Source organism: Equus przewalskii, unplaced genomic scaffold, assembly GCF_037783145.1.
Source record: "Equus przewalskii isolate Varuska unplaced genomic scaffold, EquPr2 ChrUn-13, whole genome shotgun sequence".
NCBI classification, from domain to species: Eukaryota; Metazoa; Chordata; class Mammalia; order Perissodactyla; family Equidae; genus Equus; species Equus przewalskii.
In genome coordinates this window covers 11057306-11084519 of record NW_027228750.1, presented here as the reverse complement: position 1 = coordinate 11084519, position 27214 = coordinate 11057306, and the positions used below count along the sequence as shown (strand labels likewise).

Here is a 27214-nt window from a genome sequence, read left to right as displayed (position 1 = left end):
CTTTTCATCCCCTTTGAAAGAAGCCCCTGTGGAATTTAGTAAACAGCCGTTGCCATGTTCAAAGTGGGGCCCAATCTGGCCAGCCGGTTTTCTCTTTCCACTAGCAGTACCCACCTGCTGTCCACTGAGCTGAGCTGACTGCCATCTTCAGAGTGAAGGGTGGAGGGGTGACAGGTGGAGACAAGAGACTTGAGACCCTGTTCATTTGGGGAGTTGGCTGGTTTTGTCCCTTTGTATCAACAAGAACTGCACTGTGGGTGTAAAAGACAAGGATGACTTTCCCAGCTTCTCACGAGGCCTGTAAGGGACATGTCTTTTGTCTATCTGCACCATGCTCCTCTTCTGGGAACTCTGCCTCACCCTGCTCTTGGGCACTATTCTCAGGCGGGCCAATCAGAGAACTTCTCTGCAATTTTCAAACCAAAACTGGGCAGAGAATTGGTCCCGCTTCAGGGGTGGGAGCTCTGGGATGTGAGGCGCAGGGCCTAGCAGCGGCCTCATGGCAGAAGCACCAGTAGTAGGGCAGCCAGTCCCTGGGCCAGCTGCTCCTGAGGACGCACTGCAGTTCTGCCCTTCCCCCTTAGCTGTCTGACCCTTCCTTCAATTGCATAGGCTACTCCCAAATACTTCCAGTAAATTACTATTTTTGCCAAAGCCATTTTGAGTTTCCGTCCTGGAAAGGAAGAGTCCTGACAAGTAAATGGATCAAATCAAATGGAAACCAGACAGTCTTCAGAGTCACCACATTTTTGAAAGCCACCACTCTGATTAACCAATTTGCCAAAAATCAATTCCTCAAATCATCTATTTGCTGAGAGACCTAGCCACAAAACTGGTTTAGCCATGGATTCTCTGAGGCTGTTACTTTAACATTTAGCTATGACGTCAGTCAGACTCTTCTAAGTTGAATGTCAATTTCCTATGGATTTCACATCTTAAATGCCCAGGACATTTTGAAGGGTAGAAGTTTTATGCACAAATAGAATATTTCCCTTAAATACAGTTTGCCACCCTTCTAAATTGAGATCCTTTACCCCTGCTTCTCTCTATTTCTTCTCTTCATTTTCTGCCCCATCTTTGCCCACGTCCGCAAAATGGCTGTGACAAACTATTCCAGATCCACTTAAGGAATGTATCTGACCAATTTTAGTAATTTGATCATTCAGCAATTTAGTCTTCAGGTGAACTGTGAATAATTTACTTTCAGTGACTTCATCAACATGCTAGTCAAACACTTCACCATCAAGGATGGGTTGGAAAAATGAAATCCAAGAGGAACCTACAAAATTTAGCTTTTATCTACCCCTTCTCCCTTCCTACTAGTTTACCCTACGAGTGGATCTCCCAACCTTCAAGACAAATTCTGAGCCCATGATTTGAAGGGTCTGTATGTTGCTTTGGGGGAGGCCACGGCTCCCTCTTAGGCTGGGTCACACTAAGCTCTGAGTGACTGCATTATCCCTTCTCTCATTATAGTCAGAACTTCTCCTCCATGGCACAAGAATCACTGGCATTAGTTAATTTTTAGTTATAGTTGTTTGTTTCTAATGCCCTTCCCCACTAAACTGTAAGTTCTTGAGTGCAGAAATGATTTCAGCCTGGTGTCCTCACTGTATCCTGGGGGCCTGTGCAGTCAATGGCACCATTTGGGAACCATTCTATCTTTGACTTCACTGACCTTGCTGCCGCCTCACTTAAACCTTCTGAGCCTTCAGGAGCCTGAGGACCAGACCCAAGTCATCCATGCCTTCGCTAACACCTCTGGCTTTTCTGGCGGCCATGTGGCTCGGAGAGCCTGGTCTCACCTACTAGACAAGCCCAGCCCAGACTTCCGCTTTCAAGTATTTGACCTGAGCACCTGTTTCCTTCACATCCCAGGTCTCTGCCTCTGGGTAAATCTTTGCTACCTTTGTGGTCCACGCAAAGAGGAAGATGAAACACCTGACACCCATCATCTGCCACGACAGAAGTGGACTCAGTGGGGTGCTTCAGAGAGAGCAGTCACAGCAGAAGCAGGCAGAGCAGGGACTGTTGCAGTTGGCCACATTGGGGTCAATTTCAGAGTCTATCCTTTATCTGCTATGTGATGTGCTGGAAAGGAGAGTTGATAATAATGACTAGTTTACAGCACACTAGTTGTGAGGAACAAGAAGCCATTCAGAGTAAAAAAACAAAATTGAAATGAATTATAAAGGAGTTGTGTTTCTGCCAGGCCAGTAGTAAGAAGGACGCTGAACTGTGCATCTGCCAATAGTTTATCTCTGTCTGTCTCTGTCTCTCTCCTCCTCTGCTTCTCTCTTTCACATTCTCCTGCTCCCTCTGTGTACTGGCTTTCTCTGCAGAATGAACAGCATGCACTGGTCGGTCTGGCCACCTAAAAGAGCAGACCAATCTTCTGAGTCCATATGACCTTCTAACTTTTCTTCTCACAATGAAGGGGCTCAGTCTCTCTGTCCCATTCCAAGGCTTCAGGCTCAGTTTAGATAATAAGATTCATGTGGAAACCTGAGCTGCCAAGTCCAGGCTTTGGATGTGTTCATGGGGGCCAGGGAGGAGAGAGAAGTGAGACAGCTCTCATAAGGACTAGGGTGCTGGCGGGCTGCTAGGCACTGCCACTGCTCTATTTCCTGGTGGCTGTTGTGAAAAGAAATACAGAGCAAATAAAAACTGCCTGGCCCAGAGTAGATGCCATTAGTTTCCTCTCCCCTGCTTCCCCCAGTAGGTCACACTTACTAGCTAGCTAAGGAGAAGTCACTCTTAGAGTCTCTGCCTGAGGTCACACCTTGGCCCCTTCTCTTGCTTTCACACACACACACACAAGCACTAGAAAAGTGTGAAGGGTTTCAAGATTACTGTTCAGTCCATAATCAGGTCAGGCCAAAGTCTGGCTGGACACATAAGTGTTGTCTACACCTTTCACCCCAGACCTGGTGAAAGTGGGTGCCCTGATTCCCCCACTGACCAAGGGCCTCCGTAGCACTCCACAGCAAGCCTGCCTCCTGAGCGGAAACCGTGAGTGCTGCGTGGCCCACCTCAGCTAGGATGCTGCCCACCTGCTTTATCTGACCTGAGCCTCCTGAATTTAGGGCTGCCAAATTTAGCAAATAAAAATAAAGGACATCCAGTTAAATTTCAGATAAACAACAAATACTTTTTTAGTGTAAGGATGTCCCAAAGATTCACTGTTTACCTGAAATTCAAATTTAACCAGGTGTCCTGTATTTTATCTGGCAACATGCCGTTGCTTGTTTTTTTCTCTGAAGTACCTCTCTAACCTCACCCCACCGCACCTCTCAACACACACACATGCACTCCTAACCCAAGCAGGCTCACGGTGAGTGCTCAATAAAGTTAATCCTCTCCCCACCCTTGCCGGCCGCCTCAGTCAGGAGTCTCTAAGCTCGGTCCTGTTCTTACTTGTCTGACCAACTGCCGGCCTCAGCTTTACATGCTTGATGAGTTACACTGGGCACTGGCCAGCCCAGACCCATAATGAACCTTGCTCTTGGCTCCATACCAGCTATTTCTGTTGCCAAAATGGGCATTGTTTTTGCTTATGCACTAAAGTGTAAGGATATAATTTAGCCCTTTCCATTTCAAGCCCCTGTTTGCAACTCCCTCTAAAAGTAACCATCCAGCGAGCAAGGAATCATTCAATGTCTTGCACTATTTCATTTTCCCCTTCTTTTCTGGTCACCAGTGATATATTCCAGAAAACCTCTTTGGCTCTCACTTTCTGTTTCTTCTGAACTCTTTATACTGCTTTCTTAAGGTGTTTTTGGGTTTGTTTTGGCTTGTTTCCCTGAAGCTACATTCCAGAGTGGCCCACTGAGGTGAGAATGAAGGGGCGCAGACTATATTTGGAGTTCTCAAGTTGGAGAATTGATAAGGCTTCGATCACATCCCTGAAGAAAGCCAAGGTTGGTAGTATATCCAAAACTATTTCATTTGATGACTTTATGACTTCCAAAAGTCACAGATTTTCATCAGAGACTAAAAGAGCTACAGTTTCAATTGTCAAAGATCCCTGAAACACAAAGCAAGCCCCAGGCTCTATAACCTCATGACTCTGAAGGGTAACATGTGAGAAAAGATCCAAAAATTCCGGGCCAGTGCAGCCTGCCAGATGCCAGTGAGAAAGAAACGCCTGCTCGAGCCACCACCCCAGACAAAACCAAACATCTCTCAACTTAGAAAAAGGAGGAAGATCCTTTCTCATCACAAACAAAATGTTTGGCAATTGAATGAACTTCTGCATCAAGCTCATTTTGGGGGTGGTTACAAATACAAACATCAAAATATTTTTTAAGAGAGCCCAAGAGAGAGCAGATGTTAATTAGAAGGAAATTGTAGCGAGACAGACTGAATTTTGTTTTCTCCTGGTGTTGCATTATTAGTTCATCATATCCACTTAGTCAGCAGTGCAACCTGTGCAGAAAATAATCTACGCAAATAGCTCAATCTATAGAAGGCAGCTCAAATTGTGGTCTTGGGCCAAAAGCATCAGCATAACCTAGGAACTTGCTAGAAATGCAACTTCTTGGGTCCCACCCAGAGCCTACTGAATCAGAGACTCTGGTAATGGAGCCCAGCAATCTCTGGGTTAAACAGCCTCCAGGTGATTCTCATGTGCTGTGGCAACCACTCAGATGTCGCCCACATGGTTCTTGGTGATTACCCCGAAGCTCATCCACTCTAAGGACTTTGACAAAAGAAATGGCTAGCATTTTCTTTTTTAACGTGTTGGGAGTCTAATATTTCCATCAAAATCAACATGGTGTTAATTCTAGGCACAGAGAGTTGTTTATTCACTTACCAAATGTCTTCGATGACGTAAGTATTGTTTTGTTACTCCTTAACCTTGTCTGGAGTCCTGAAGAGGGGGAACCAGGGAGAAAGAGCAAGAGAAGAGAGAGGCAGAGAGAGAGAAATCCAAATTTCTGCCAATCAATATAGAGCAACAGTAAAAAAAAGAAAGAAAGAAAAACAGATCTCTTAGGGGTTGCAATATTGACTTTACGTATTTTCCTTGACCCTCAATACAACTGACCTGCCAGTCAGTTTAAGAAAAGTAAAAGGGAGACAGTGGAAGGACCACCTGTGCCACCTACAAGCTTTTAAAACTTCTTTATACTCCACGCTGTGACGGCAACAGGACTCTAGACTTCTTTTAGGACTGACTGACATTCAATGTAAATTTGATAAGGTGCTTGTAACCTCTACACCAGCTAATTTTTTCCTGCATCTTTCACTATAATATTTCTGGGACATTCTTCATATTAGAAAAAATATTCAAATTATGATTCTTTTAAGACATGGCATTTATGGAATGAGTCCTAATTGTTACCGGCTGGGCTGCCCCCACCCCCAGGTGAGGGCTCTTAAAATGATGAGGAAAGTATTTGAATTTTCTTTCAGTCAGTGAAAATCAAACACTTTTGAATGAGATTTAAGCTGGCCTTCTAGAACGTCTAAATGTCTCAGTTTTCACTGTGGAAGGTTTGTGGCTTTGGTCTCTGCCTTAGAGGTCAAGAGGTGAAGGTGAGGTTGTCATGCTTGGGGTCTAGAGGATTGCTCCTTGCCCCTGACTCGAATCCCATCTCAGCACATACAACCTCAATCTTGATGAGTTTTGCTCCATTGCGTGGTTTTATATTAGAAGCCTATATATTTTTAAGCCTCTGGTAATGGTATTGATCTTAGGCACCCATTCTTGGCAGGGGCTGGACAATGAATGAGTCATATCATACTATATGGTCTTCCTGAATATAACTGTGCATCAAAGTACATTTTCAACATCCCAAATTTAGGAAGTCAGTTACCAAATAGTAAACATACACACCACACACACACACACACACACACACATTGTGATTGGTGAGATTTGGGTTTTTGTCCATGAGATTGGCAAGATTTCTGTTTTCTGTTTTATACTTTTGTGATCAGGAAAAAAAGGAAATCTAATTTTAAAATAATAAAACTATTTGGATTCAAAGTAACTCCCCTAAAAGATTTATTAATTACTGTGGTGGTTTCAGCATATGTCCACAAACTCTTTGATGCTTCTGACTCCTCCTCCTCCCCTGCGGGAGGAGGTGGGCTGGACTTAATGTCTCTCTTCGAAGGAATAGAGTGTGGAAAGGGAAGAACAGTGACTTTACAGCGGAGAGACCTGGAAGATTCCACCTTAACCCAGTCAAGGTTAACATCTCCAGTAGTAAGTCATGATGATATCATGTTGCTATCTCCTGGAAAGAAGGGCATTTCACCTCAATGGCATGCTTCCCCCAAATCTATATGTTTAATCATGAGAAAAGATCAAATGCGAATTGAGGGACATTCCACAAAACACTTGACCAAGTACTCTTTAAAAGTATCAAGGTCACGAAAAACAGAGAGAGACTGAAAAACTATCACAGATTGGAAAAGATAAGGAGACCAGACAACTGAATGCAACGCAGCATCCTGAATCGGATCCTGGAACACAAAAAGGACTTTAGTGGAAACTGGTGAAATCTGAATAATGTCTGTCCCAATGTGAATTTCTGTGTTATGAAAAATATACCATGGCTATAATAGGTGTCAACATTAGGGAAAGGCGGATGGGAACTCTCTGGACTATCTTTGCAACTTTTAACATTAAATTGATTTCAAAACAAAAAGTTAAAAATATAATAAAGTTATTGGGCATTCACAAAAACACTAAACCATCCCTTTGCCAACTGTAAATCACAAACCCAGGCAGCTATTATATGAGGGCATTGCAGGCAATCCTAACAGACATGAGATCTCAAAACTTCCCACAGGAACATCACATCCTAGAAAGACAAGTGAAAGCGCTCCCAACACGAGGAAGAGAGCAGTTGGAACAGGAATTCTGCTTGCAGCAATGCTCTGCCTGGCTCCATTGTTGAGCTCCCCCCTCACCTGGCCACCCCACTGTGGCATTCATTGCACCCTTCTCGTTGGCTGCCTTAGAGAAAAACAGGAGCGGCTGAACATTCAGCCATTTTATCTCTTTCAAGCAAACCCACCCAGCCAATCTGCTTAATTCTCCATTTGTCATAAACACACTACAAGGACATTTTAAATCCATTTTTGCTTGGTTTTGTTTTTTCCTCCCAGAATAAAAAGAGCTCTTTTACCTCTGAGGGTTTATGTTCCATTATTTCATTGGCATTGATTTCTTTGCCACATAGCCCAGCTTACTTCAAAAGCATGAAATCTGTCCTCCCTGTACATTGCCATCAGAGTTCATTTTCCATACTAGTTCCCAGGCTTAGTTTCTCTTTTTTGAAAAACAAAGGATCCTGCCTGTACAGCTATCTTGCTCACAACCTATTTCAGGATGACGTCTGACCCAGGAGGTTTGCATTCTGGCTCAGCTGTTACTGGTACTGTCATCACACAAGATTCCCCTGTGAGCAAAGCCCCTCGAATCCCTTGTGGATTGCCAAGAGCATAATTGAATAGACAAGAACGGTAACAATAGGCATCCGGTATCTACGGAGCACCTCTTCTTTGGAAACCGTTGGTACCTCATCTTTATGATCATTTGCAGTTATTCACTGAGGGGCCTTTGTTATGAGGCAGATGTTGAAAACATTGAACAAAACAGAAGAGAACCTGTTTTGGCCATTTGACCATTAATTCTTACTAGGTTCCTGAGGCAGGTCAGAAGCAGAGGAAAAAGAATGAGAAGAAGTCAATTATGTGTTCAATTTCCCAGTCTCCAGAGATTGGAAAGCGATTGGGAAGAAAGATCTGGTCCTGAAGGATGGAATCCACAGGGATTCCATGGAGACTCACGTGTCATCCAATGAGCTCAGACTTCTTTTTTGGTGGAAAAACTAGGACACGCTCAGAAATGAAACTCCTGAGTAATGTGGGCTGACCTGGGAGACAAAATTCTTGTTTAAAAAGTCCGTTGAGATGTGCACAACTATTGAACTCCTTGTCCCCAACTCAGCAAGACACTGCCTACAATGATCTAAGATAGAAACTCATTGGCTTCAAAAACAAAAACAATATTTATCTTACTTGCTTAGCATGTTTACTTTAAAAACAACATTTTAACAAATAAAAAAAATCACCATAATTCCATCACTAAGCAAGTCCACTCTTTCTTTGTTCAAGACCCAAGGAGTTGTCCATGTATGATCCTTTTTACAAAATTATAATCATAGCATAAATAGATTTTTGAATCTTGCTGTTTAGCTTTAAATGACGAAGCATTTTTCTAAGCTGCTATAAGATATCCATAATTACTGTTTTTAGTAATTGTACAATATTCTATTTTGTTGGTATACTATAATTTATTTAACCAGCTCCTTTTGTTGGGTATGAACATTTTTCCAATTTTTTGCTATTAGAAACCAGAATTCAATGTACATGGTTTTCTCTTTCTCTGGATAATTTCTTTGGGATAATTTCCCAGAGGTTGAATTTTAACCTGCTAAGGTATCTTTTAACCTCTACTTTTATAATTCATGAGTCATTTTCCAGAGGCATTGTCTATAACATGTTTCTTTGTTTAAATGAGTAGAAGACTGGAGATAAAAGTGGAATAGATATGCAGCCTTGCTTCTGTTGAGCACCAGAGCCATATATCAAAGTGTCTACTGGACATCTCTATTTGGATGTTCTCTAAGTATTTTAAAGTCAACATTTCCACAACTACAATTGTTCATATTCTTCCAACTCCCCAAACCTGCTCCTCCTCCAGTGTACCCTGGTTCAGTGAGAGCATCACCATCCACCCCACTGTTTAAGCCAGAAGCCTGGGAGTCATCCTTGATTCCTTCTCTGCCCTCACTTCTCCTTCCATCTAATCAATCAGTAAGTGCTGTGGGTTCTATCTCTGGGTATCTGTTGAACTTGACCATTTCTCTAAGTATCTACAGCTCCCATTCTAGTCCAAACACCCATTGTCTCTCACTTGGACTGCTGTACTCACCTCCTAACTGGACCCCATGCCTCTGGTCTTAGACCCTTCTAATCATTCTTGCTGCACACAGAGAGATCTTTCTAAAGCATTCCATTCTGTGTTTAGAATTCTCTGTTTCCCCATTTCTTTTTGCGTAATTATAGATTTCTCATCATGATTTACAGGGCTATCTGGGATCTGACTCCTTCCAATCTCTCCAGGGTCATTATGTGCCATTCTCCCCCTTGTTTTCTCTGCACCAGCCATTCATATCTTATTTCAGTTTCAGAAATGTCGCCTGTCCCCTCTTGCCCTGGGGCTCACACATATACCTTTCTGTCTTTTGCCCCCATGTCCATTTATCTAAATCCTACCCACCCTTTGTATGGTATCTGAAACATCTCTTCCTCAGAAAGGGCCCTGACATCACTCACTACCACCGCCATGGACCGTCATGGTGGAGTGATATGTTCTCTATGCTTCCCCTCTGGTAATGTTTATCTTACTTGTTTACTTATTAAATGTCTGTCTTCACCACCAGATTGTAAGCTCCATGAAGGCAAGAATTTGCTTTTTTTGTCTTGCACATCACTATGTCCTCAGTGTTGGGCATACATTTGAGATGTAATGTGTATTCAATATATATTTGTTCAATGAATGAATGAGTGAGTGAATGGCCAACCCATGTTCTCAGTCCTTATTTTAAGATGTTTTCCATAATATTAAACAGGATATTCCAAGAATATTACTCCCAAAGATCCTACTTATGATTCACATCTCTACATTTGATGCTCAACCTGCACCAAATTGCAGCAGGAATATTCTCACAGTTGATTGTCTTCCCCCAAGTGGATAGATTCTTAGCACAACAGCAGACCAGTGACTAAAGGTAAGACTAATCCTACATATTTTCTCCTCCGTGCCTCTCAGACATGTCCTTTTGGAGAGGAGTGATAAAGTAGATGGATTTAGTTTTTATGTCAGTCATCATCAGCTGAGTGGAGGTTTTTGTGTGAAAGAAAAGGATAGCATTAAATTGATTGATGATTCATTTTTCCTGTTTGCTCCCTGGTCATCAGAGTGACACCATGAGGGCTAGCTAGTTAGAGGCGAGTGAAACAATGGCTATGACAAAGCCTATTACAGACACAGAATTCATCACTTGTAATTGATCCCTGGAAATGAGCATTTCACACATAGTTGCCAATAAACTTGCACACTGAACTGCTTGGAAAAACCTATCCTGCACTTATTCAAGGATTATAAGAAGTTAATATTAACATACAATCTCACGAGGAATATTTGTAATTGTATTTCTCAACTTTTATTACAAATAGGAGATGGCAAATAATTCATATGTATATTAATAATACCACCTTTGAGTTTTCTTCATTTCTGGTCATATAACCAGGGCCTGAAATATATGCCAGTGGGTGATTTCCATGCACTGCCATGGTTGTATGTGGCACAGGTGTTGCGTTCTACCAGACCTCAGGCTTATATCCTATTGCTGTTATCACTTCTCTTATTAAAACAGCCAAGGTTTTGCTCTAGAAGATGAAGCTCCAGGCAGGAAGAAATAATTCACCAAGTGGATCCAATATCACCTGTCAGGGTTTTACTTTCCCTCTGGGACTTGCTCATGGAAAATTCCTCTGCCTCCACCCTGCCCCCAGAAATGGCTGCATCCCCTTGAATGCTCCAGCACAAATGGGGACAAAATCTTCTGTCTCTGGCTATCCTTAGCACAACTAAGCCTGGCTGGGCTTATCAAAAAAATTAAAGTACAAAAGGAGCACAAAGGAGAAAGCAAAAATCCTAAAACGTCCTGCTTACCAAGTGCAGATTTCTGAGCCTGCCCAACCATCTTGCTCTGGAAGCTCAAGGGGCCTTCTCTTTCTACAGTTTTCTCCTGAGGATGTTATACTTTAACCTGGAAAGGTACCAATGCGCCAGCTTCCTGGCTTCTCAGCAATGGTGTGAGGAATTGGAGATGAGCCTCCATCCAAAGTCTAAGTGAGTTCCTCCTTTGTTCCTCCCACCCAGATAGTATCAAAGCATCTCATCCTTCTCCTTTTAGCATGAAAAGTGAGTATATGAATAAGAGTAACCATTTGTTGGATTCTGTTTCTGGGCTCAGCGTTGTGATAAGAGAAGTTTCTTAGGGTAAGGGGCAGGGGCAGGAGTAGAGATAGTGGGGAGGTCGTTTTGTGATTCAGAGCAAAGAGCAAGTCCACAAAAAATATAACGTGATTCCATGGGGGTCCTTGGTAACTATGTCTCGTGTTTCTTTTTCTCTCTTTCTCTCTGGTACTGTTAATGGAATGGATAAAGATGCCAAATGTGGCAGTTAGCTCATGCCGTACCTATTGGCCTTCTGGTTTGAAACACACTCTGGACCAGCGCTGCCCCATGGAACTATCTGCGATGATGGAAACAGTCTGTATCTTATAGTGCAGCCCCATATGGGAGCCTCTAGGCACCTGCGGCTCTGAGCACTTGAAATGTGGCTAAGTTACACTTGAAATGTGGGACTAAGAGAGGGAATTTTTAATTTTATTTAATTTTAATTAGTTTCAGGTTAAATAGGCACACATGCCTCATGATTAATGTATTGGAAAGTACAGCTTGAGAGGCTAAGTGTGGCGGGGACCCACTGGAAACTAGATTCAGCATCTCTGCAACAGAGGCGAGGTCCCACCCCCAGCACCTGCTTGTCAAGTCATCAAACCCAACACAAGAGACCCTTCAGGACCCCTGTTTATATCATGAGAACTGCACTCACCCTTGGTGATGTGCTCTTACAGACTATAATTTCTCCCTTCAGGCACTTATCACAGCTGTAATTTAGAAATCATTTGTGTGGTTCACTCATTTATTTTGTTTAATAAACGGATGTCTAGTGAGCTTCTACTCTCTGTGTCCCAGGCACTGTTTCAGGCACCGGGAATGCACCAGTGAACATTGCAGGCAGCCTGCCTGATCTTGGGAGCTTGCATTCCAGTTGGCAGAGACAGACCATAAATGAGTAAAGAAATAAATATGTAATATAATAGGAGGTGGTAAGAGCTCAGCAGGAAAAAATAAAGCAATGTCAGGGCTTGGAGAGTAACAGGGATGCTATTTTAGATGGACAAGCTGGAGAAGGCTTCTATGAGAAGGTATCGTGGGATCAGAGACCTGGGTGAAAGGAAGGATGAGGCTGGAGGAAATCCATGGGGAGAGCATTCTAAGCAGAGGTCTCAGAAAGCGCAAAGCATGCTTGGCATTTGTAATCAACCAAAGAGAGGCCTGAACAACTGGAATGGGGGAAATAGTGGGAAAAGTGATAAGAGATGGGGTCTGAGAGCTTTGCTGTTTGCTTGTCTAGCTCCTCTGCTAGATCTAAAGACCTATGAGGACAGAGACCATGGCTGCCTTGTTCACCGTTTAATGGGCTGTTTTCTGTTACCAATACCCCTAACCCCAAAGGTGTGGGTTTTCTACACCAAGCAATTCTCTAAATCTCTGCAGACACCAAGTGTGTGTCCTACAAGTTCAATTCAATTCTGACACGTCCCAGAGTTAGTACAGACTCCACAGGTTAAGGGCTCAGTCCTGCAAGATCTTCCCCCTACACACTTCACTGCAAGAAGTGAGTTGCCAGGTTACCTGCAACTTCTGTCAGACTTGGTTAAAAATCAGGGTTCCCATAACCCCCACAGGTTCAATGATTTTCTATAATGGCTCACAGAACCCAAGGAAACACTTTACTTACTATATCTGTTTATTATAAAGGTTATTATAAAGGATACAAATTAACAGCCAGATAAAAAGTACATAGAGCGAGGTCTGAAAGGGTCTCTAGTGCAGAATCTTCTGTCCCCACGGATGGTACAGAAGCTCTCCAAACCCCATTGTTTAGGGGGTTTATGGAGGTTCCATTACATAGGCATCATTGATTAAATCATTGGCCATTGTTGATTAATTCGATCCCCAGCCCCTCTCCCCTTCCTGGAGCTCAGGGAGTGGGACTGAAAGTTCCAACTCTCTGCTCATGGCTAGTTCCTTTGGCAACCAACCCCCATCCTGAAGCTATCTAGGGGCTTCCAGCCACCAGTCATCTTATTAACATAAACTCAGGTTTGTTTGAAAGGGGCTTGTTATGAATCAAAAAAGATCCTGTTATTACCTGTATCACTCAAGAAATTCCAAGGGTTTTAGTAGTTCTGTGCCAGGAAACAGGATGAAGATCAATTATATATTTCTTATTATATCACACTATCACACCATTATATTCCCATCACCTATCATATAGTAAACGCTCAATAAACATTTGTGGAATGAAGGATTTGCAGGCGAGGAGTCTGGGGAGCCTTGTAAATAAAGCTTTGCACCTTCTAGCCCGCCCTCTGTATACACTGTCACCCTCACCAATGACGGAGGAGAGGTCACCACCTGCCAAGGACAGGCTGTGTGAGCCATGGCCCACTGTGCAAGGAGGCAGGTGAATAGCTGTTATGAGATCAAATGGCACAAGTGCCCCTTGGCTACCATGTCCCTGTGCCCCCTCCCCTCAGTTGTCCCCTGTGCCTAGTTATTGACAAAGCGGGAACAAGGCCATGAGGAAGCAGATGAAGGGCACAGCAAAAGAGGTGGTGTCATGGCTCCCTCCAGTTACCGAGCTCCACGGGGGAACGGATGCTGACAACTCAGTGGGTCAAGGCAGAAGAAGCAGTGTAAATTAGGAGCTTGCTCTGCATTTTTGAAACAACAATGATAAGGACATAGTGTCCCTATCCTCCCCCAAGGAGAAAGGGGAGAGTCAGTTAATGCTGCCCCCCTCCCCCAGCTCTTTCTCCCAGGCAATACAATGTCCCCAGGTCCTGGTTCTAGAGGAGCTGTGGGGAAACTTCATGTCATGGTGAGACCTGTACATCCTCTGGCTCAGGAAGCATGGAGGGGGCACCCTTTTCCTAGGAGACTAAGGAAAACACAAGATTGAGAGGGCAGAGCTGGGAGTTGCCCTCTCTTTCCTGCTCCCACCTCCGGGAAGGGACAAGATGCCACTGGTGAACAGCAGCACCAGCAAGATTGTGTGTCCAGGGTGGCAATGATTTGGCTCTTGGCTTCTGGCCTCCTGCTCTAGCCTGGCTGTTTGTGCCCATGACCAACCAGCAGCCTGACAGAACACGTTGCTGCTTTGATTGAGTTTCTCTCCTGCCACTCAGCCCGCTCCCCAGAGAGCGGGTCCCAGACATCTCTTTGCCATTTCACCCTCCTGCCCACCTAGGCCTTTCCCTGTCATTTGATTTCCCAGGTGACAGTGGGACTGTGAATTCTGACCCAATGCACGAGCTCACTTCTCACCTGCTGCCTCTTAGAGGCATTTTAGAAGAACTTTTGTATAAATAAATACAGCATGCATGTAACAAGAAGTGCACGCATACACACACGTGTGCACACACATGCCATTTGGAGACCCAGGAGGGCCTCTTCTGTCACAGCCAGTCGAGGCTGCCACACTCCACGTGGGCATGTTACAAGTGGCCGCAGGCTCCAAAGTCTGGAGCGGGTCCTGCTTTGGCTCCATTTCCACCCCGACTCTGCCTTGCAGCAGCCCACTTTTTAAATGCTCAGCACCAAAGGCCAGGCCAAGGCCTGGACGTGCCTGTAGAGTGCCGTGACACACACTGAATAAACAAGAGATTCACCGTCATCAGTGCCCATCCCCAAGCCTCAATGTGCCCCCAAATTCACTAGTTATTTGGGGATCATAATGACCCCAAGTGATTTGCACAAACTGCCCTTTGGCCAGCACCTGACTCCTAACCAGAAGCAATCACAGAGTGAGACATGACTTCATATAGGGACACAGATTTGAGACAATGTGAGGCCAGACAGACCCTGGGGAAGGGCCACAGTCGCCCCTGCCCATGGCTGGGACCTTCTGCCTATACGTGGTCTCTGGACTGGAAAGTGAGAAGTTCCCACAGCTGCAACACGGGGAGGAGAGAGGGGCAGCTGAGATGGAGGCAAGGCTGGAAGGATGGGAGAGGAGCAAATAACACAGGAGCTTGTGTGCCACAGTAGGAGAGTCTCTGTCCTGGAACAGAGAAAAGGCTCATTCTCAGGGATCTCTGGAAACATCCAGAAAGGACAGGGTTTGCAATTCACCCTTCTCCTGGGGGTGCAGTCCTTCTCTGGCTCTCATCATCCACCCCTACTTTCCCCCATCCCTGGTCCCTGCCATGTGGGCCTCTTATCCTCTCCTGTGCTTTGCAACTACCCCCAACTGAGTGACTACCCAGGGCTTTAGGGGCCCCAAAGGGAGGCTCATCTTCTGTTTCACGCTTGTTCCTAGAACCCACTGCATCATCATGGCAGAAGCCAGAAGCAAGACCCCAAGCCTGGGGAAGAAGACTTGGTGGAAAGGGCAGAGCACTAAGGAGGGAGTATGGAGCATTTTTCACTGTGCCCACAGCCGCCATGCCCTCAGCTCTCGCCACATTCCCTCTTGTGGGTGCTGAAGCAAGTGTGAAGAAGGTGCATGGTGGGAGACGCACCCCTCCTCTGTGGGGCTGCACAGCCATGGCCTCCTCTCAAACTAGGCCCTGGGCCCACCCTTTGACCCCTACTCTCAGACAACCAGTCCCTGACTTCAAGCCCCACATGATGAAGCACCTCCCTAGGGAAGGGCAGGGTCCAGGGAGGAGCTGGGAGGAGAGAGAAACTCAGCTCAATTGGCACATCAAGGTCAGGGGCCTCACCTCTTCTAGTATTAAAGACGAAGATGTATCAGCAGGGAAGGGAAGCCAGCTGAGGGGCCTCGGAGTGGAAATCAGGGCAGAAGTCTTTTGCAACAGAATCCTTATGGGAAACACGACAAAATTAGTAACAGGAATGAGGCCTCCCTCAGAGGATACAAGAACCCTTGGGTTGAAAATAACCACAAGGTCATCTAGTCCAGCTGCCACCAATTGCCTGAATTTTTCCAACAAATTCTTGGACAAGCAGTCATCTAGCCTCACACAGGAGCTCAGTGTTCCACGTGGCAGCCACTTCTGATGGTGAGCAAAGATTGGAAAGCCGGCGGGGGCCCAGCGCTTCCAGGGGTAGGCTCATGGCGGGCAGAGGGCAGTACACTGGGGCTTGGATCCAGCACATCCCTCCATCAGGGACGCGTGTTTATATGCTCTTGACTCACAGCAAAGACTCTTGGTGAGATGAAGGTCTCTTTACTTTAGGCTGTTTATATGGCTGCTTTAGTGAACCAGCCTTAAAAGTCCCCAGGGGGGAGCCATTTTTTGTTGTTCTTGGCTCTCATTCCTGCAAAAGAACTGGGAATCATAATTTTAGAACCAGAAGGAACTTAACTGTCATCTAGTCCAACTTCCTCATTTGACTTATGAAAACTGAAGGGAGCCTTGAGCCTTGAGGTGGAATTCAGAGAACATTCCCCACTGTCCCCACCAGTGCTCCCTCTGAGGCTGTAGTCCCTGTGGCTCTGGGTGGTCACTGCCTCTGAGTCCTCTCATGAAAGTCCCAATTAGCCTCTCTTTTCAGTCCCCATGGCACCTTATCCATTGCAGCACTGGTCCCTCTTGACTCCTCCTTCCTTCTCAAAATTCTCCTCCCTTGGTCTTTGCAACACCCTTCCTGGTTTTTTCCATCTTCTTTTCAATCTTCTTGGCTGGACACTCTTCTACCTGCCCCGTAAATCCAGGTGTCCCCTGCAGCATTTCCTGACCCTGTCTGTCTATTGGCTCTACATATTTTTTCTCTTGATTACAATCACCACCAATATAGGGGTAATTTATAAATATCCGTCTTCAACCCACTCTTCTCTCCCAGCTAGTAGGTTGTACTGCAGAGTCATAGATCCAAGGATTTACTGATTGCCTTCATCTGGGTGTCTTGTAAGGATCTTGATTCAACATGTTAAAAAGTGGAATTCATTATCTACTCCCCCCAACCCTGTCCCATTCCTGTATTCCCTACCTCTTTGATACCTACCTCTAACTGTCATAACACACAAACCTCAAAGTTATTTTAGACTTCTATATTTCCCTCAATTCCTACTACCAATTTGTGTCTACTATGGAGAAATAATAAAAGGAATACAGCAAGCAAGTGCATCAAGGTTGGGGAAAGTGGCCTCACCTCCCAATCTTGAGGGATGTCAGGGGTGAGACAAAGAATGGCCTCTTTTGATAAGGTTAGCAGACAAAGCTGTGCCCTCACAGGTGGGACAACCATGACTTCAGTCTATGGAGCACTCTACCAGCCCCCAGTGCATCTGCCTCCTATATGTACCTCCTACTGATCCAGCTCAGATTCAGTGGACCACATTTTCAGCTCCAGCAGCTGCAACTCCCTTATCCAGTCATCATAACACCTGGAAAATTCCATGTCTTCTTCATGCCTGCATCTAGCCCTCCAACTGCTGATGGAGGGCGTTTTCCAACCAGACACATTAGCACCACTGTAAACTCATGGTCGCCCATGACCTTGTCCTCAGCACTGCCTGTTAACATTGCTCTGTTTTCCATAGTCTTCTCACTCTTCTTTTCCCCACAGTGATCACTGCAAATCTGCTCCCTGCCTGCTCCTTACACTTCTTAACTGTACCCACACTGCCAGCTTCACTCGCCACTTCACAAAGTAGAGGCCATTAGGTAGGAACCATCTCAAATAGTCACCACAAATCAGTAAGCCCCCATCCTTTCTTCCTTTTGTCTTGTCAAAAGGAAGAGATGTCCTTTTTCCTACCTAAGACCAATCATCAGTCATTCATTCACTCAACAATTAATTGCTGAGAGTCTACTATGTGCCAGGGTTACAAATGTAGCCACCACTTGTGACAAGGTGGTGTTCCTGTCTCCTTCCTAAAATGGCAGTCAGGCACAGTTAAATCTCACTGACCTGTCATAAGCACAGGGGTTCATCAGCATACAAACCAGACCAAAGCATCTGCCCTCATGGAGCTTTAATTTCAGTGAAGGAGATGACAATAAACAAAATGAAGCAAAATACACAGTATGTTGTACAACAATTAGTCACCACTATCTGTTGGGCATATTGAAAATTTGGATGTGGAATCCAGGGAAGGCCTCACTGAAAAGGTGACATTTAAGCAAAAGTCTGTATAAGGTGAGGGAGAGGACCGTGAGGATACCTGGGGGAAGAGCATTCCAGGCAGAGGGAACTGCAGGTTCAAAGTCTTGGAGGCAGGAGCTTACCTGGCAAGTATGGCTGGACGAAAGAGAGTAGGAGGAGATGAGGCGGGAGTGGGGCAGTCATCGGGCTTCATGAGTCAAGGTGAGACTTTGATTTTCACTGTTGGCAAGACAGGGATGTGGGGGTGCTTTTGAGAAAAGGAGAGACAGGATCTGACTTACATTTTCAGAAACATTCTTCTGTGTCCTTGTGTTCTACCCTCTCAGGGAGGATGTACTATCAATCACCCCCGCTGTCTTCTCTGGGTGAAGTGGTTTATTTCTTCTCTTTCGTCTCTTTCTAAAGACGTGATGCAGAGACTCTCTGAGCATTGTGGAGACCTGGAGTTAGGCTAGAAGGCGGTGGAGCACGCCAGAAGGGGGCATGGACTTTGTTCTAAGGCTGGATGAGGAAAGGCTGCTTTCCTTCCCCCGGGCAGGTGATACATTCACTCAGATGTGTTCATTTCCTTCCCACCTCCCCTGGATGAAACCATGCCATGGCTCAATGTCACATTTGGAATAAAACACATCATCCTCGCCATGGTCATCAAGACTCTCTGTGAGCAGCCTAATTCTCCAAGATTACCCCCGCCCCTTTGCCACTAAGCTCTGACCACACTGATCTTTCTTTTCCTCAAAGGGGCCAAGTTCAATCCTGCCTTAAGCCTTAGCCTTTCTCTCTGGCTGGAACACTTACCCTCTGATCTTCGTATGGCTGTACTATTCTGACTCTGATTCCACTTCTGACCACCAACTAACAATTTTGATCACCAATTCCAATATTGGGGGACTTTCCCCACACCAAGCAATTCTCTGACAGCAGCCAGGTATCCTACAATTCAGCTTAATTCTGACACTATCTGCTTGGAAGATAGCATCAGATCCCAAGGGTTAAGGGTTCAGTCCTACAAGACTGTCCGCCTCTTCAGATGCCAATTGCAAAGTCACCTGTGCTTCTGATCAACTGGCTTCAGATTGGAGGTTAAAACAACCCCTTCCTTGGGTTCGATTAATTTGCTAGAGCAGCTCACAGAATTCAGAGAAATATTTTACTTACTAGATTGTCAGTTTATTATGAAAGGATATAACTCAGGAACAGCCCGATTGAGGAGATGCACAGGGTAAGGTATGGGGAAAGGGCGTGGAGCTTCCTCGCCCTCTCTAAGTGCACCACTCCCTACAATCTCCACGCATTTACCAACCAGAAGCTCAGAACCCTGTCCTTTTGAATTTTTTCTGGTGTCTTCATTACATAGGCATGATTGATTGAATCATTGGCCGTTGGTGATTGAACTCAATCTCCAGCCCCTCTTCTCTCCCAGGAGGTGGGTAGGGAGAGGAGGAGCTGGGTGGGGGGAGATGGGTGGGACTGAAAGTGCCAACCCTTTAGTCACGTGGTTGGTTCCCCTGGCAACCAGCCCCCATCCTTAGATGCTTTCCAAGTCACCTCATTAACATAAACCCAGTTGAGGTGGAAAGAGGCTTGTTATCAGTAACAAGACACGCATTTCACCTTTATGGCTCTGAAAAGATTTCAGGAACTGAAAACAAGAAACCAAATATGAGAAAAGATGCTCCCATTGCTCTTATTGTTCAGCGAATTCCAAGGGTTTTGGGAGCTGTGAGCAAGGAAGGTGGATGAAGACCAAGATATATCTGAATGACCAAATATATTTATTATTTTTATTATATATTTATTATTTTTATAAGAATTATTTGTTAAATTTATATTTTTAATAAATTATTTACTAAATTAAAGTTTTTTGATTATATTTATAAGAAATATAAATCACAGTATCACCGGCTATTTATGCAGCTACTCCTTGACCACTGCCTCCTGCAAACATATTTCAGCCACTTAAGTCTCACTCGCCTTAAAAATAATGTGCTCCTTGGGGCCCCTTTTCCCCTCTGATCGTGTGTGCTTCTCCTCTCACAGCTAAATTTCGTGAAGAGTGTCCACCCCCTGCTTCCATTTCCTCACCCTCCCTTCATCTCTCATCACTGTCCCATGTCTTATGCTCCTGTGCTCCCCGGAAACTGCCTTCACCAGTAGCCTCCATGTCTCTAATTCCGGTGTTCACTTTTAGTCCCTGCCTTGCTTGTCTCTAATCAAAATATCTGACACAGCTGACTGCACCATCCTCTGTAAAATTCTCCTTTGCCTTGGCTTCCTTGACACAATGTTTTTCTCCTAACCCCATACTAGGCCTTTTTGCCTGTGTGACCAGGCCTTGAAATACTGGAGTCAGCTGGCATTCTGTCTCTGTCCTCCTTCCTTATTCATCCTAACTCTTTCCTTGTGATCTTATCCTCCTCAATGACTTGGATCACCATCTATCTGTAAACTAATGACTCTCTATCTGTTGCTCCACTTAGACTTGCTCCTAAGCAGGAATGTCACCACGGGGATGTTGTGTATGTATATGTGACACTCAATGTGTCAGAAGCTCACTCACAACCGTCTCCCATTCTTACTCTCACCAACTTGCATCCCAAACCCTATTTATTTCAGTGTGCCTCTCAGGAAATGGCATACACCTGCTGTTCAAGGCAGAACCTGGGGTTTGCCCCCTCTCACTTCCTGACTTCCTGAATCCACCAAATCCTATTCAAACAGGCTCTAGCTTCCTGTCCTTCTCTCTAATGCAGACGACCCCAGCCTGTGACCGTCATCTCTCAATCGCACCATAGCAGTCACCACTCATCACATCTCCACGCATGCACACTTGACCTCTTCCAATCCATTCTCACATTTCAGCCAGAGAGGACTTTACAAAATGCACATGAGATTATGTCACTGCCTGCTTAAAAGCCTTCGATGGCATCCCATGGTTAGGATAACACCCCAAACCTCAACATGGCTTGGTTTCTGTCTCACAATGCCATTTCCCAAACTCAACTCTCCAGCTTATTCCAACATTTTTCAGTTTGTCCAATGCTTCAACTCTTTCATTTCCATGTCTAATTAATTAATTAAATATTCCTTACACATTAGATTTTAATATCCATGAGGTCATGGATCTTTGCCTGTTTTGTTCACCACCATATGTACAGAAATCAGCACAGTGCCTGACATGTATTTGGGAAATATATAATTCATTTATTCAAAAACCATTTTTTTAGTGCTTAATTTGTGTCATGCTCTATTCTTGGTGCTGGTGATAATAGAAATAATATTTTTTTAAAAGAGGGACAAAACTCTCTGCCCTTAAGATATTCTAGTAGAGAGAGTAGAGAGAGTATATTCTAGTAGAGAGAGACAGAATAAACAAAATGAGAAAAATATATAGTACATTTGAAGGTGATAAATGCCATAGAAAAAATTAAGGAAGAGGAAGAAGAAGAAAGAGAGAGAGAAAGGTGGATATTTGGGGCTAGAATACTCCAGCAAAGGGAAGAGCGACTTCACAGGTCCTGAACGGGTGTATGCCTTGGGAGCTCATGGGCCAGAAAGGAGGCCAGTGTGACTAGAACAGAAGGAGCCAGAGAACAGTGAGAGATCAATGCAGAGACACAAAGGGCTCCATGACACAGTGCCTTGCAGGCCTGTGGGAGCATTCACGATCTGTGCAGTGGGCAGTCACTGAAGCATTTTCAGTAAAGGACTGACATGGTAGGACACGGATTTTAGCAGTCTCACTCAGAAGGCTATGTCGGAAGAGACTGAACAGGAGTAAAGATGGGAGCGAAAGTGCAGACAGGCGGCTCCTGAAACAATCTGGCCGATAGAAAACAGCAGCTCCAACCAGGGCTGTGGCAGAGAAGTTGAATGTGATACATATTTTGAAGGTCGAGTTGACAAGATTTGCTGATGAACGGGATGTTTTGTATGAATGAAAGAAGTCTCAAGGATGATTCTAATAGCTTTTACCCTGTGCAAATGGAAGGATAAAGCTGCCATTAGCTGAGATGGGGAAGAATTTGGAAGGAGTAGGTTTGAACGTATTAACTGTAAGCAGCCGATTAGACATTCAAGACATTTCATGCTGATCAGAGTTGCATTTTTTTAATTAAAATATCACTTGTCAAAATGCCAGATACATTTTAGGGTTAGCCCTATCCCAAAACTTAGCCCTTTTAGGCTCTGGCCCTACCCCAAACTTTATAGATATCGTAAAACTAGTATAAGGGGATACACTAGCTTGGGACCGTCTGTGGTGCCAGATCTCCAGAGCTGCTGCTGTCTAGATATTTACTGTGAGCATCGTTTTAAAAATCTAATAAGCAAAACATTCCTGGTTGTGCAGAAGGCTTGGAGCTACTCTTCACTCTAAAGCTTCCCAAACTCAGAGGCATTAAACGAGGTTTTCTTGGCCAAACCATGTGCCAGGTCCTCTGATAAACCATCTGCTAGGAATCTGTCCTTCTCTAACACTGAGCCAAGTGCTCCAGATGGGGCTGTGAAAGGACTCCAGTCTGGATAAAGAAGGCAAAGGGACAACCATGGGCATGTTTTCAAATCATTGTGCCTGGGCCACCAAGGACATCATCAGATAATGTCCTTTTAGGCCTTCTTAGAATAGTAAAATCATTGCTGACCTAAGAATGGAATACCTAGCCCAGCCAGTCCCTGAAAGAACCTCTGTGAATAAATGGGGAGGAGATGCTGCCCTACAAGTAAAGTGAAAAAAATCACAAAACCCCAACCTGCTGAAAGACAAAAGTTTTACCTTAAACTACAATGTTAAATGGGTGAGTGCATTTTCCTTTCTTAAAATAACTTGCTTGCTAAGGAAAAAGACATGCAAATTTCTCAGACTCAAAAGTGCAACTCAGGAAAATAGCCAGGTTCCAGAGATAGCCCACCATCCACCTACAGGTTCTTATGACAGACCCCGGGGCGATTAAAATTTTAGTGTCCCCATTTGCAATGAGTGGTCCCCTCTTGAAGGAGTCATGAGCAAGAGCTCCAGTTGAATTCCTGGGGCAGTCCTGGACAGCGCCTCGCTTGCTCTTCTCATACTGAATGAAAGACTAAGTTCCCCATGCTCAGAACAAGGAACGTCCATCAAATAACCAGCTTGGTTTCTCAGTCCGTGAATCAGCTCAGAAGACCAGTCACCAGTGAGATTTCCAAACCTTTCAGGGACAAAGGCAGCAGCAATGAAATGGGGTCAGAGCCCTTCCAAGGGGGACTTTGAAGACAATAACCTGCATTTGAATGTAGGATTGTTATGGGTTTACTGTTTAAAGATTCTCTCATTTAGAGTAGATAGATAAGTGATACACTAGGTAAATAAAAATAGACGGAGTAATTTTACTTATCAATTTATTAAATAACGTGATACTCTCTTATCCATCTAAACGTTGAAAAACAACCAAACTAGTTCAAAGAGATTCTGTTCTTCATCAATATCTAGGGTAGAGGTCCAAATGGCGATACCCCTAGAGGGATGCATAAGAATCTTAGAGGGAGAAGTTACTTGAAGAAAATACATTTGCCTCCCCCAACCTGGAAATTGTGATCTGCTTCAGGTGCAGGATTCACACCTCCATCCCCTCAAAGATATGCAGGGGAGCATGGGAGTTCCCAGGTGCACTGGGGCAGACACATATGGTGAATGAGTAGATGTTTATTCATCGCAAGGTACAGTTGTACACTTGTCTGTGATTGAAAGTGACAGTCCTGTCCTGAGAATTACTCTGGAATCGTGCCATGACACTAACATGCTAATCATGTATTTGGAAGCCTAACCAGAGAAGCAGCAGAGTATAGTTATGGCAGAGGCTGGGGTCCTGGCTGGGCCACGTGCTAGCAGTGTGATGTTGATGAAGTAAAGAAAACTTGATGCTCCTCAGTCTCGTCATCTGTAAAGTGGGAGGTCATAGCACAGCTCTCATAGGAAAACAAAGATGAAATGGTTTAATATGTACAAAACATTTCAACTGGTGCCTGGCACCAAATAAGTGCTATATAGTGTTTGCTCTTTTAATATTACCAGCATTGTTGACATAGACTCGGATTCTACGCCTACTCTGACAAAGCACCGGATTAAAAGGATGTAAGCTAACAAGTTGCCCATAGTGTCCTATAACCTGCAATGACTGCCACTCTGAGGATGCCCAGGAAACTAGGGCAGGACAGGGTATCACAGAGTGCAAGTCGGGCGGCTTGGAGACTCCGCTCCAGAGGGGAGAAGGAGCTGGGAGAGCTTTCTGGCTAGAGGATAAAGACGGAGCTCAGATACATTTTTATCTTCTGCAGAAATTCAAATACAGTAGTATCATTCTCTCTTCTACCATCCCCCATCAAAAAAAGAAAATAATTCTAAAGATTTGTGGCATTGGTGCACAAAGTCAGAGAAAAACATAAAATTCTCAGCTTTTTTCCTCATCTGTTGATGTTCGAAACAAAAACACGACACATTTAAAAATTTTGCATGTTAATGATTTTAGTAGATTGAGCCATATAAAACTGCTGATTTGGGGATCAAATAAGACAAACTATCAGCAATTGTTGTAGGGGTCAATTTACACGATGTCTTGGACATTGCTTTCTGTGCAATACACATTAATTGTTATTTTTTATGCTTTGTACCTTAAGGCAAATTTATTAAAGGGTATGTTTAAAAAGATGTGTTTGAAATAAAAACATTTCAGGGTTGACCTTTGATTGCATAAAGATTGAGTTTGCATAAAAACTTCCAAACATTTTGTCTCACTAATACATGGTGCTTCTAAAATTGGAAGGGACTTCAGAGTACACCTTTTCTAAAGCTTTCTTTCTTCTGATGAAGAAACTGAGTTCCTGAGGGGTGAATGTATTTGGTCAAGGTAACAGTCAGAAAATATCAGAGCCAAGAACAGCTCTCAGGTTTCTGAGTTCCTATTCCATTTCCTTTGTGGGAAAATCGAATCTCTATTGTCTGGAAATTTGTCAAGCGGAAGCAGGCTGTGTTCATAAAGAAGCCACATTCCTGGTGTGGATAACGCAGGTCTGAGCAGATCTGCTCTGACCTGAATGCCAAAACCCACTTTCTCAGGTCCTTAGACAGCCTCCTGATTCTGGGCATAATAAAACTTGAAAGAAATACCATTCTGTACCCAAGAATTCTCAGACCACTCAGTTGAGTGACACTGACGTCACAATATCCAGGAAAGAAATGTTGAAAAAGAGTATATAATTGCATCCTCCATGTTTCCATGCAGTGTACCCAATGCTACCTCTGCTTTTCAGAGGAGGAAACAGGTTCTGAGAAGCTAGCAGCTGCCCCCAGTCAAGCATGTCTGTGTACATTATCACAGAAAGATGGGGCCGCCTTCTGCCAGCTTCCAAATCTCATAGGAATGTACTCAGCTAGGAGAACTTCATGGGAGAAACCTGGTCGCAAGTTTGGAACGTGCCGTGTTTAGCCTTCTAGCCTCCCAAATTGAAAAAGCATAAAATAGAGGTAAAGTCAGTCCTAGAAGGAGGCACTGTAGGGAATGCCTTGTGCTGATTGATTTAGGCCTCTTTCCCTGAACCAATAATAGTGCAAGGAATGGGCATATCCTAACGGGCTTAACCACTCAGGGTTAATTTCTTGAACTGAGGGTTTTGTCCTCTCCTGAAGTATATGGGCTGGGTGCTGGGGATGAAAAGTAAAACACCCCAACAAAATCTGCATATTGTTAGGATGGGGAAAGGGGAAATGAGTGCTGGGCAATCAGGCAACATATATGTAGTATGATGGCCCACATTTGGATATCCCATAATTTATTAAGAAGATTCACCACTCTTGTACATTTGTGTTCTCTCTGATTTTGTTGTCCCTGAAACAAACACCTCTGGAGCTCTATCTGTGCACATCCATGATTAATTTCCTGGGATAAATTCCTAATGTTGAATTGCTGGGTCAAAGTATATGAGTGTTTGACTGGTCTTGATAAATTTTCTTCCAGAAAGTTTATTTCCCATTGGTCAATAACCCTCATAATCCTGGGAGTCTTGCACATGAAAGTGTGTGTGTATGTGTTTAATCTTTGCTAATTTTGTTTGTAAAAATCTATGCTTCGCAGATAACATTCCACAGTGGTGTGGAGGAATACACAAGGCCACAGAAAAATATGTCACATCTTCGTGGAGCCACAATTCTTTCAGATTTACAGAAATTATTATTTCTACACTTTATGATATCTGACATAGAATGAAAAATCCATATGAATTCCATCAATGAAACATGAGTCCTCAAAGGAATTTCCTGTTTACAATGGGCTGCACCCATCTTCGCCCTCTTTCCAAGCTTCCTCCTAATACCAGAAATACAAATTCACTTTCCTCTGCATGAAGAGACCTTGGTAGAAATTTTGAGAAATAATTTCTCTTTACCAGGACTTTCCTATTATAATCACTCATCAAATAAAGCTGTGGCTATGCAAGGAGAGAAAAGCCCTGGATATAAGGATCTTATTCAGAGGCATAAAGTAGGAGAAAGATCAAATGGTTAGAAGATGCTATAACCTGACATCAGAGGACAGTAACCAAGTAGTTTCATCATGGACAAAGAAGTTACTCCAGAGGTTTAATGATAGAGCAGTGGCCTACTATTTCTAGTGACAGACAGAATCCAAGGCTTCTGCTTTCTGCCACAGGAAATCCCAGCCTGCAGGGAGATGAGGCCTGGCTGCTGCATGTGCTACTGTCATAGGGAAACCCTTGTTAATTCTCAGCACAAGCCAGTCCACAGACTTTTTGTGATTGTTGAATATCATTTATCTGATTAAAACGGCTTGAATTGTTTTGCTGATGAGAATCACTTGGTATTTGAAATCCAGTGATACTCAATGAAAATTCCAGTGGTCAATGAGGAGGAGGCAATATCCAATTAAATTCATTTATGAATACCAGGGGTCACTATGAAGGCATCATTGATGGGTTTTGTGCTCCTCAATTAATTTTCCTAATAAAATTACTATAATAAAGTTACTATGTTTCCTTCTGGGCCATCCCAAATGTATGAATCCCAAAACAGGCCAGTTTTAATGCACTGCAGCTAAATTAAAAATCTATGTCCTCATGGATCTTAAGAAAGACAAAATACAAGAGACTTCAAATATTCAAACCAAGTGGTTTTCACTTGAATGAATACTTACTATCTTGCTAACC

The 27214-nt window shown here is 44.0% G+C and overlaps 1 long non-coding RNA gene across 2 annotated transcripts in view; it reads right to left on the bottom strand.

Annotated features, from left to right (window-relative positions):
- Positions 1-27214, bottom strand: part of LOC139081640 (uncharacterized) — a 55832-nt gene that overhangs the window by 16791 nt on the left and 11827 nt on the right. Inside the window, exons 3-4 of one of the 2 annotated variants that reach the window (XR_011536794.1) lie at positions 18148-18244; positions 115-251 (exon numbers count right to left, since the gene is read on the bottom strand). This is a non-coding gene — a long non-coding RNA (uncharacterized lncRNA). The remainder of the gene's footprint in view (positions 1-114; positions 252-18147; positions 18245-27214) is intronic. The other variant, XR_011536793.1, reaches the window with a different exon arrangement.